Source organism: Rhamphochromis sp. 'chilingali' (assembly GCF_963969265.1).
Source record: "Rhamphochromis sp. 'chilingali' genome assembly, chromosome: 4".
Classification (NCBI taxonomy): Eukaryota; Metazoa; Chordata; class Actinopteri; order Cichliformes; family Cichlidae; genus Rhamphochromis; species Rhamphochromis sp. 'chilingali'.
Genome location: NC_137948.1, coordinates 23148273 through 23158941, shown reverse-complemented (window position 1 = coordinate 23158941; position 10669 = coordinate 23148273).

The window sequence follows — 10669 nt, the reverse complement described above, 5'->3', positions numbered from 1 at the left end:
GAGTCATTATTTAAACTGTCTTCAGTTCAACCAGCTGTTAATATTTTGCTGACATTTTTATCACATTTAGGGGGAAAAGACTGGGATCACTGGACTTCTACTTTTACATGAATAAAATGGACCTTTTTGAATTTGTTTCATACCACAGTCTATCTATAGTCTATCTCATATCTAATAGTGTTGGTCTTTAAAAGCTGAAAGAAATCGACAAATGGTCAAAAGCTGCCAATATCCCACCCAGGTCATTTCCACAGATCTCACAGAAAATGCAACCTTTATCTTACCTCTGATGAATGCAAGTATGTATGAGCAAAGTGAAATGTTAATAGAAATCTTGAAGTGCTAGATGAGAAGACAACCACATTTCTTTGTCTTTCTTTTGTCCTTTCTCCCTCCCTTAAACCCAACCACTCATGGCAGATGGCTGTCTCTTCTCTAGTTTGCTTCTGCCAGATATTTCTTCCTGTTCAAAAGCCTTTTTTCCTTCCCACTGTTGCCAAGTTCTTTCTCATAGGGATTCTTTGGATTATTGAACTTTTCTCTATATTTTGTTAGAGTCTTACAATATAAAGCACTTTGAGGTGACTGCTGTTGTGATTTGGCGCCATATAAATAAACTGAATTTAATTAAAATTGAAATCTAACATGAATGTACAAAATATACTTTACTTTAGCATATCACCACTGTTATGATATTTTGATACCACGTTTAGCATTTACAGGATATTGTTTTATACAGGAAAACTGTTACTCAATAAGGTCCATCTACTAGTTGTTTTTCTCTTTCTCTCTGACCCAAGAATTAATGTGTAAGACTCACAAGCTGGTACCAGAAGGTCGAAAACACCACAGAGATGAGACCACTTCCTTACTCCTATCCTCCCTTCCTTATCTCTTAGAAAAAGGCTCGTTAAAGGCCAGGTGGTTTGTTTCAGAATTCACTAATGAAAGAACTCTGTATTTTATGTCTAGGAGTGTATTTTGCTGGGATGATCATAAATTGTAGCTGAACTGATAAACTACACACAGGATACTTCTTTGCTCACAAGGCAGGAAGACGTTTCCTTATTTGGTCTGTACTGGTTTGAACTGAGAACTTGCTGACACACGAACCTTTTTTTTCTCTATATAAGCTGTTATGTACTAAATAAACCTTTGAGTCGATTTGGGAAGACAACCTGAAGCAGTCTGTGTTTCCTTGTTCTCCCAAGCTGCTCCCAACGTCGTAACTAACCCAGCTGAATGGCATACCTGAGTGTTACTTTAAATAATTAGGAATCTTAGAAGGAAAGGACAGAACTCTGCTTATCGCTCGTGCCTTGGAGGGAAAACCGGGATGGACATTTTTTCCTTCAATTTGGCGTCAGAAGTGGGATTGACTGACAGAAGGTAAATATGCGTCTTTCATATTTATATAAAGACCGTATTATACCTCTCTCAGTGATCGATCCATAAAAAAAACGGGATATGCTGACGAAGTTTCACTTAGTGATCCAGAGAGATACACTGACGACTTCCTCAGTCCCCGAATAAAGTAAATTAACCCTTGTGTGGTGTTGGTGGACACAGGAAGTTGCCTGTTGTCTTGAATATTTTAATTTTGTTTAAAAAAAAAAAAATAATAATAATTAATTGTTTAATTAAACGTACGTTAAAAAGTGAGAAGTTGCTCACTCAGAAAAAGTGACACAGGAAGTCGCCTGTTGTCTTAAATACTTCTCGTTAAGTGAGAAGTTGCTCAGAAAGAGTGACACAGGAAGATTGCCTGTTATCTTGAAACGTACGTTAAAAAGTGAGAAGTTGCTCACTCACAGAAAGCTAGTAAATAATTAAATTTAATTTTGTTAAAAAAAAAAAAAAAAAAAAACGAAAGAAAACTGAAAACGGGTCTCACAGACCCGATTACCATACAAGGGTTAAAAGCAGTAAATTAAAAGCAGAAAGACACAGGAAGTTGCCTGTTGTTTTACGAGAAGTTGCTCGTTAAGCGAGAAGTTGCTCGCTAAGTGAGAGTTGCTCACACAAACAAAAAATTGCTAGCAATAAATTTAAAGTGACCTCAGCTGTGCCGCAGCGAAAATACTAACCTAAATCCTTCAAGCGTGTAAACCCCTCTGGAAATCACTGAACATGGGTCAGAATAATTCAAAAACCACAGACAAGTCCGATAAAAAATCAAAATTACCTGTAAAACCAAAAAAAATTAAATTTAAAGTCTCAAACAACAGCTCAGTACGACTCCCATTTCCAGTTACGTGTAACCCACGTCCACGAATCGGCGAAGACTTCCATGATTACGTATCCAGAACATGCGGAAGTGCTTATGTGACTGACTTTGTTTACAACTTACGGACTGTGAGTACAATGCATTCTAATCTCTTTTCGGAGCCTTATCCCGAACGATTATCGCCAGAAACCAGGTCAGTAGAAATGTTGAATATCATTTGTGATAAGAAAAGTAGTCTGCTTAAAAAGTCCTGTAGAAAATATGATAGAATGCCGCGACGTGATGCATCAAATGTTACCGCTATGGAAAAAGGGACCGGAACCAGGTGTAGATGCTTTAACATCAAATAAAACTAGTGCAGGCTCTAGCAAAGAACATAAACCTACCGCAGGAAAAGCTAGTCTTGCGTGTTCAGCCGTTCAGCCTACAGCCCCACCTCATTACGATGAGACCGAATTAATAGTCGCTGTAGCAGCTGCACGCAAACAACGTCAGCGCTTTGATCCAACCAGCTTAAAAGACAGTGACAAAAAACCTGAATCATATGCAACGGATCTTAGCCATCTCTTTAAACAGGATCAGGAAAAACAATATATATGCCGCAAGGAAGAATTAGCAGAACATAAAAAAGAGAGAAAAACTTTTGAAAGAAGAATGTGAGGAACTTATGAAAAACAATTCAGACGACTATGAAGAAAAACTTTTGCATCAGGCAGTGTCCACAATAGACACCCACATGAAACGCCACGATATCGTAGCTAGAGGTTTAGAGGTAGCTAAAGAAAAACCTGTTACCCGAACTTTAATAAAGACTTATCTAAAAGGAAAAAAGGAAAAACAAAGCCGGAATGACAAAGGTCCTTACGCCAACACTCGCGGTAGTAAACAAACAGACCCAAAGCATGATAAAGCATCCACAACTGCAGAGTTTTTGTGGGTAAATAATGACAAAATCACCAATTTCTTTAAGAATCTAAAGAAATTCCTGCTAACAATGTCCAGAGACAAAATTGACTTAAATGCAGTAACTATGTGTAAACAGAAGCCTGATGAATCTATCCTAGTATTCATAAAACGCTTTATGCACTGTTGGACAAGCTAGAGGTGCAAATTTAGCTCAGTTTTCCAGCAGCCGCAGACACCCAGAGCAAAAATGAATTTGTGTATTTCATTTAACATAAAGGGTGAAATGTTTGCTGACACTGATAACAGCTTATGTTTTCTCTGCCCTATGTACCGACATGATGGAGAAGGAACATCCTCTGTGTCAGCTGGACCCTCAGCAGAGAATGAACTCAACATCCTTTTTGTCCGGTACTCTATGTCACACACTGTGCCAAAAAAAACGTGTACAGACGCCACTAACAGGTAATCCCATGACTGGGAGCCACACTTTTGTTTCTCTAAGGTCAAACAGTGATTTTGTTACATAACTCAGACATAGGTTACGAAATATGTCGTCACATAGATCTAACCTACCCTATCGACTGTACTATTTCTGCACTTACGTTGCCAGCTGAATACCAGAATATGACATTGTGGTCAAAAAGTGAGAATGATATAGGATTTATTGACTGTACACTTTATCACGTACACCTATTAAAACACAACAAGCCAGTATATGTCAAGCAACATCCCATTTCTGCCGAAAAAGCCGCAGCCCTAGATGTCATGATAGGAGATTTAGAGACTACAGGAGTAATAAAGCCTACAGTATCTCCATATAATACTCCTGTCAATCCTGTGCCAAAGCCTAACAAACCTGGCGTATGGCGTTTCATACAAGACTTAAGGCAAATTAATGCAGTCAACATTCCTCTGCCACCTCTCGTTTCAGATGTTCACAGCATATTGACATGCATTGCATACACACTTTACCGTGGTGGATTTATGCTCCGCTCCTTTTTCTCAGTAAGACACACAGCCGTTATTTGCATTCACACATAGAAATAAGCAGTACACTTGGACTCGTTTGCCCCAAGGCATGATAGACAGCTCTGCTGCTTTCTCAATGGTGCTTCACTCCTCCAGGGCTGCACCCTGATCCACATGTGGATGACCTCCTCCTCTGTGCTGAAAGTGAAAAACTGTGTCAAACTGCTACACACATGCTTCTCCAGCACCTCCAAAAGACTGGCCACAAAGCATCTGCAAAGAAAATGCAGTACTGTCAGACTTCTGTTCAATATTTGGGATTCACACTGTCTCACGGAAAACGTTCCATGACTGCAGACAGGGTCAAAGCTGTGACCTCCGTCCCTCGTCCCACAGAAGGAAATGTTGTCCTTCCTGGGCATGGTGAACTATTGCAGACAGTGGATACCAGACTGTTCTTTTCATGACCACATTCTGCGTGACTGTTGTAAAAAAAAAGACAAGCCTCCTCGAATACTGTGGTCCACAGAAATGACTGCCTCTTTCAATGCATTACAGGGAGTGCTGACCTCCGCCACTCAAAGGTGCTGCCTGAATTGTTCAGGGACTGCCGGCCTGCCTGAGGGCAGTAGCAGCTTGCTCTATCATGATAAGGGACTGCGAGAAGCTCACACTCTCACATGACACTATTCTACACACCAATCACCAGGTCACGACCATTCTAGCAAACATAACTACACAACATATGCAAATCTCACTATAAAAGCGAGCAGCACACCTGATTCGCCAGCACATTTATTGATCCTATGCTGTGTTCTTCTGACCGACAGGATGGCTCAGACAGGCTTGACGATCATGACTGCATGACACGTATACAGGAATCCACAGCACCACGTCCAGATTTAGAGCAGACACCTATCCCAGACTCAGCCACGGTTTATGTGGACGGGTCCTGTTCAAGGCCGAATGACAACTCATTTCTTTGTGGCTATTCAGTGGTAACAGTGCCTGACATCATACTAGAGGCTCACTTATTACCATTTCACTCAGCACAAAAAGCAGAGCTCATGGCTTTAATACGCGCCTGTGAGCTACATTTGGATAAGCATGTGACAATTTACGCAGACAGCCGCTATGCATTTGGCGTTGTGCATGACTTTGGCACATTGTGGAGACAGAGAGGATTTAGATCTGCTGATGGAAAATAAATTGCTAAATTCTGATTTTGTTCAAAGACTTTTTCAGGCTATACAGCTACCATCGGCCGTTGCAGTTGTAAAAAACGAAAGGACACAGTACAGCTGACACAGACGAAGCAACAGGTAATGCCTTAGCAGACGTGACAGCCAAAGCTGCAGCTGCATCACAGCTCCCACCTCCGCAGGAAGTATTATCTGTGCCCCTACAGCTGCCACTTGTTACACTCCCAGACTATTTAGACACAAATGTTGATTTAAAATTCATACAAGAGCAAGCCTCTGCATGTGATTACACCTATTGGGAGAATAATGACTGTACCTTAGATGACAGAGATGGCTTATACAAAATCTTAAGGGTTTGATTGCCCTCCCATATTCCCTGATGCCAGTCCTTGCCCGACATTTTCACTGTGTGAGTCATGTCGGACAAAGAGGGGTAATAGGGGCAATAAAATCAAGATTTGTAATTGAGAAAACATCACATGCAGTAAAAAGCATATTAGCAACCTGTCTAACATGTGCGCGAACTAATGTAGGAAAATCAAAAGCGAAACATCAGCATTTACCACAACCAGATTTTCCATTTCATACATTACAAATTGATTTTACACATATGCCAGCGCAAGGAAGCATCAAGTACTTACTGGTAATAGTGGATCAATTTAGTAAATGAGTAGAAGCTTATCCAACATCAAAAGAAACTGCAGAAGTAGTCTGTCAAAAGTTGAGCAATGAAATAATACCCAGATTCGGAATACCTCACCAGATTAACAGTGATAGAGGATCTTCATTCACATTAGAAGTAATTCAAAAGTGTGCTAAAACTTTAATGACCTGGGTCAAATTACTTACTCAAGTCCTGTGTGAGATTAGAATGACTCAATCTACAGTAACCAAATTATTTCCATTTGAAATAAGACTATTTCCAACACCATGGTCAGCTTCCAGAGGGGCACCGCTAGTAGAAGGTGATGTATATTGCATTGTCCACTGATGTTCACAACCTGGTAGAAAAACTGAATAATAACTATCAGAAAGTTTGTCTCTCTCAGCCTTTCCCCTCCACAGTTCCACCAGTGGAGACAAGGAGATGCATGTTGGAGAAGCCACTAAAACCAAGGACTCTCTGGGAGGCCGCGCGTGTTCCAGCCCCAGACTGTACTGGCAGTGACGAAGAACCAGCATCCTCACAGACGGACAACCTCAGTGGATTCATGCCAGCAGGGTTAAGACCAGCCCAATCGGACCATCTCAGGCGTCGGATCAAGCAGACGACATCTCCGGCGAGCCAGCGCCCGGAACTAGAGCAAATAAACACACACGGGTAGATGACATCTCAGGCGAGCCAGCGCCCGGATCCAAAAGTTACATACACACACGCAATCACTGATTAACACACAACGTCTGAAAGAACAACAACAAGGTACTCAAACATCCAGCAGGAACAGAAAGCCAAAAGTACCACATGATGTCTAACCTGATAAAGCCAGACTCATTTCATCCTGATAATGGAGAAAATGAAATGCCCATTGTCATCATACGACGCTTATTCTGTGTCTCTCGAACCTGGGACCAGGCCAGGAGACGACTGAAGAACTGTCTTTCTTATATATTTAGGTTATTTATCATATCTATCGCATTAACCTTAGGATTTCTCTTTGCTATTTTGTATTGTAAACTGCAACCATGTTCATATTTCTGCAGGTCATATTTTGCTGACGATACCTCATGCTCTATTTTGCAAGACACCTACTTAATGCACTCCTCACGCTCCCTAAAATCAGTAAATGACAACATAGACGCCACTAATAAACCATCTTATGCGCCCTCTAGAACAGGAGCTAACGCCTGGTATGAAAATGCCAGAACAGCCGCTCGTGATTTAGGAAACAGTAACTGTTATGTCTGTTCAAAGGCTAATCCAGAACAGGTAATAGTAGGATACCCCACATCCGGTTTCCCCCTCACTGAGGGACTAGAGAAAATCGGCGGAGATAATGCTCTCTTTAAAGACGCTTTACAGTTGACTCTGAGCCCTCTCGACTGCTTACTTAGACACACACACACACCAACTAACCCTGAGACTCCATTAGGCGAATTATTGAAGTTATCTAATGACACCGCAGGGACCTGCGCCCCAATGAAACGCCCTAAGAATAGGTTAAAACCCTCACTGCCCTTAGGACAGATCCCTCTCCATTTTAATACTAGTATGATATGTCTGCGCAGACTAAAGTTAACTGGCCCAGACACACACGTAGATTATACAAAGGATAACTATACATTCTTCTCTGACTCCCCAGGTGCACGCTGTAATGAGACATGGCTAGCTGTCTCTATGGCTGAAGTTTTATCATATCTGGAGGAACACACACACAGTTCAAGTTCGAGCAGAGAATCGATCATTGTTCCCCCAGAGGGTGTCTTAAATGATACTGACTGGGGGGGAGTTAGTTGAATCACACATGGTCACGCGCCTAACTAGAGCAATCCCTAACGCTTATTGGTTGTGCAATAATACCCTTAGATTAGCTTTACCTGTTAATTGGACCGGTACCTGTGGTCTAGTAACCGTTGATGTATGCTGTACTTTCATTCCCAATAATACCGCCCCTAACGGTTCATTCACACAAGCTATGAATAAACTTGAAGCATTGAAGATAGAACTAATTGCCAATACAGGCCACGGTCAGTGGCTACATAAGTGGCTACAGGACACGTTTGGAAGATGGAAGGAACTAATTGTAGCCTTTGTAACCGTTGCAGCATGTTTTTGATGATTATTGTCTGTTGTGTGATACCATGTATACGCTCTCAGAATTTTTGATATTAAGCTTGCTCGAAGGACCAGTTACAGTTATGATTTGTCTTTATATTATGTTATTACATTCTGTCTTTATACTATGTTATCATTTCATGATAAAAGGGGAGAACTGTTATGATATTTTGATACCACGTTTAGCATTTACAGGATATTGTTTTATACAGGAAAACTGTTACTCAATAAGGTCCATCTACTAGTTGTTTTTCTCTTTCTCTCTGACCCAAGAATTAATGTGTAAGACTCACAAGCTGGTACCAGAAGGTCGAAAACACCACAGAGATGAGACCACTTCCTTACTCCTATCCTCCCTTCCTTATCTCTTAGAAAAAGGCTCGTTAAAGGCCAGGTGGTTTGTTTCAGAATTCACTAATGAAAGAACTCTGTATTTTATGTCTAGGAGTGTATTTTGCTGGGATGATCATAAATTGTAGCTGAACTGATAAACTACACACAGGATACTTCTTTGCTCACAAGGCAGGAAGACGTTTCCTTATTTGGTCTGTACTGGTTTGAACTGAGAACTTGCTGACACACGAACCTTTTTTTTCTCTATATAAGCTGTTATGTACTAAATAAACCTTTGAGTCGATTTGGGAAGACAACCTGAAGCAGTCTGTGTTTCCTTGTTCTCCCAAGCTGCTCCCGACGTCGTAACTAACCCAGCTGAATGGCATACCTGAGTGTTACTTTAAATAATTAGGAATCTTAGAAGGAAAGGACAGAACTCTGCTTATCGCTCGTGCCTTGGAGGGAAAACCGGGATGGACATTTTTTCCTTCAACCACCATCCATGATGATTATTCCAAGCAATGGTGCTTTATTCTTATCAGTGCAGCAGACCTTGACAGCTGCTGTAACTGCACTGAAGCTGGTTTTATTGAAGACAGTTAATCTTTGCTCTGGTAGGTGTATATCTATAGCAACAAACTAGAGTTTGACAGTCCTACCTCATTATTCTCATTTTAGTTGAGGTAACACTGAAAACACTCCCTTGCTTCTAAATTTGAGTCCAAATGTTTCAGCAGTGCAAGCATGGCTGCTGATAACATTTAATTGATTAGTGTGTGGCAGTCTGTTGTTGGTCAATAGTTGCACTTTGACAGCAAAAACTGAACTGAACGAACAATACAATGAATTCCTCACATGACAGTCTTCTTAGGAATTCAATTTCAGCTGTTAATGTCTGAGATATGGACTAATTAGGAAATAATTGAAGAGCGATGCACATTCATTAGCAAATAAATTGCTGTCCATGGTTGCTGTCCACATTTTGAACTGATCAAACCAAATAGCCCCGAGCTCTAACCCCAGTTTGAAACACCACAGCACCAGCAGTGAAAAGAGCTACACATCAGCTGTCCTGGCATGTTTATAAAAGGTACTGTTATCTAAATAGCTAAGCAAATGACACATTAAGTCAGAAAATGGAGCTTCCCAATGACAATCAAGCCTATCAAGCTTTACAACAACAACACAGCAAAGAAGCAGTGACCAAACAATAAGTCCATGGTGGCTCATTACACAGCTGTTCTCAACGTGATCCAAGGGGAAAACAGACAGGAGTCAATTTCAAGTTGGTATGCGTCACATACAAAAGAAGTTGTTGTTGTTGTTTTTTTCCAACATTGATGCTGCTGTTAAGAAACTGTGTTTGCTGACAGATATGAATGGAAATCTTACCCTGCTTTAATAATATGTATACACACAGTATACATTATGCTGTTATATTATACAATAAGGATCTGATATTCATTTTAACCGACATTAATATGCAGGATTGCAAAGCAGAACAAAATACTTATTATGTAAATCCTTCAATACATAACATTTCTTGTCTTATCGACTACATCATCAATCATTTGAACATTTTGCAAATGTATTTACTTTTTTTTTTAAATTACTGGTAATTTAGGTTTTGTTCCTGCACCACAAAACCATTTAATTACTTCTGCACAGTTTCTTACTCTATAGCCATTACAATGTATTATGTTAACAGTGAGAGTAAAACCATTATGCTTCAGATTGCAGGGTAGCAATAGTTGACAGGTGTAGCGTTTGTTTGTAACTATTTGCATCTTTTTATGCACCTGTATCTCTTGGTAAACAGTATAATTAAGATGAATTTCAGAAGCTGCAAACAATGTCTTTGTGTCAGGAAACATTGTCTTACTTTTATATGACACAGCCTATAGACGCAGGCTGCAGTCACTGCAGTGTAATTGTGCCTAGCAGAGTGAAAATGTCTAATAAACGTCCTCTCACATTTAAATGCAGCATTAAATGTTCTGCTGAGTCAGAATTCAAAACAAAGCTTACTTTTTTCTTTTGTTTGAATGCACACATTGAACTGAGTTAAAAGTTTTAGTTTGAGGAAGACCTACTGTGGAACCATACCTGATAACTGGGGATGTATTGTTTCAATGAGGAAAAATGACACTGAGCAGCTGCCACAGTACAGTGGGATACACTCACCAGCTACTTTATTCATCAACTGCTCATTGATGCAAATATCTAGTCAGCAAATCACATGGCAGTAACTCACAT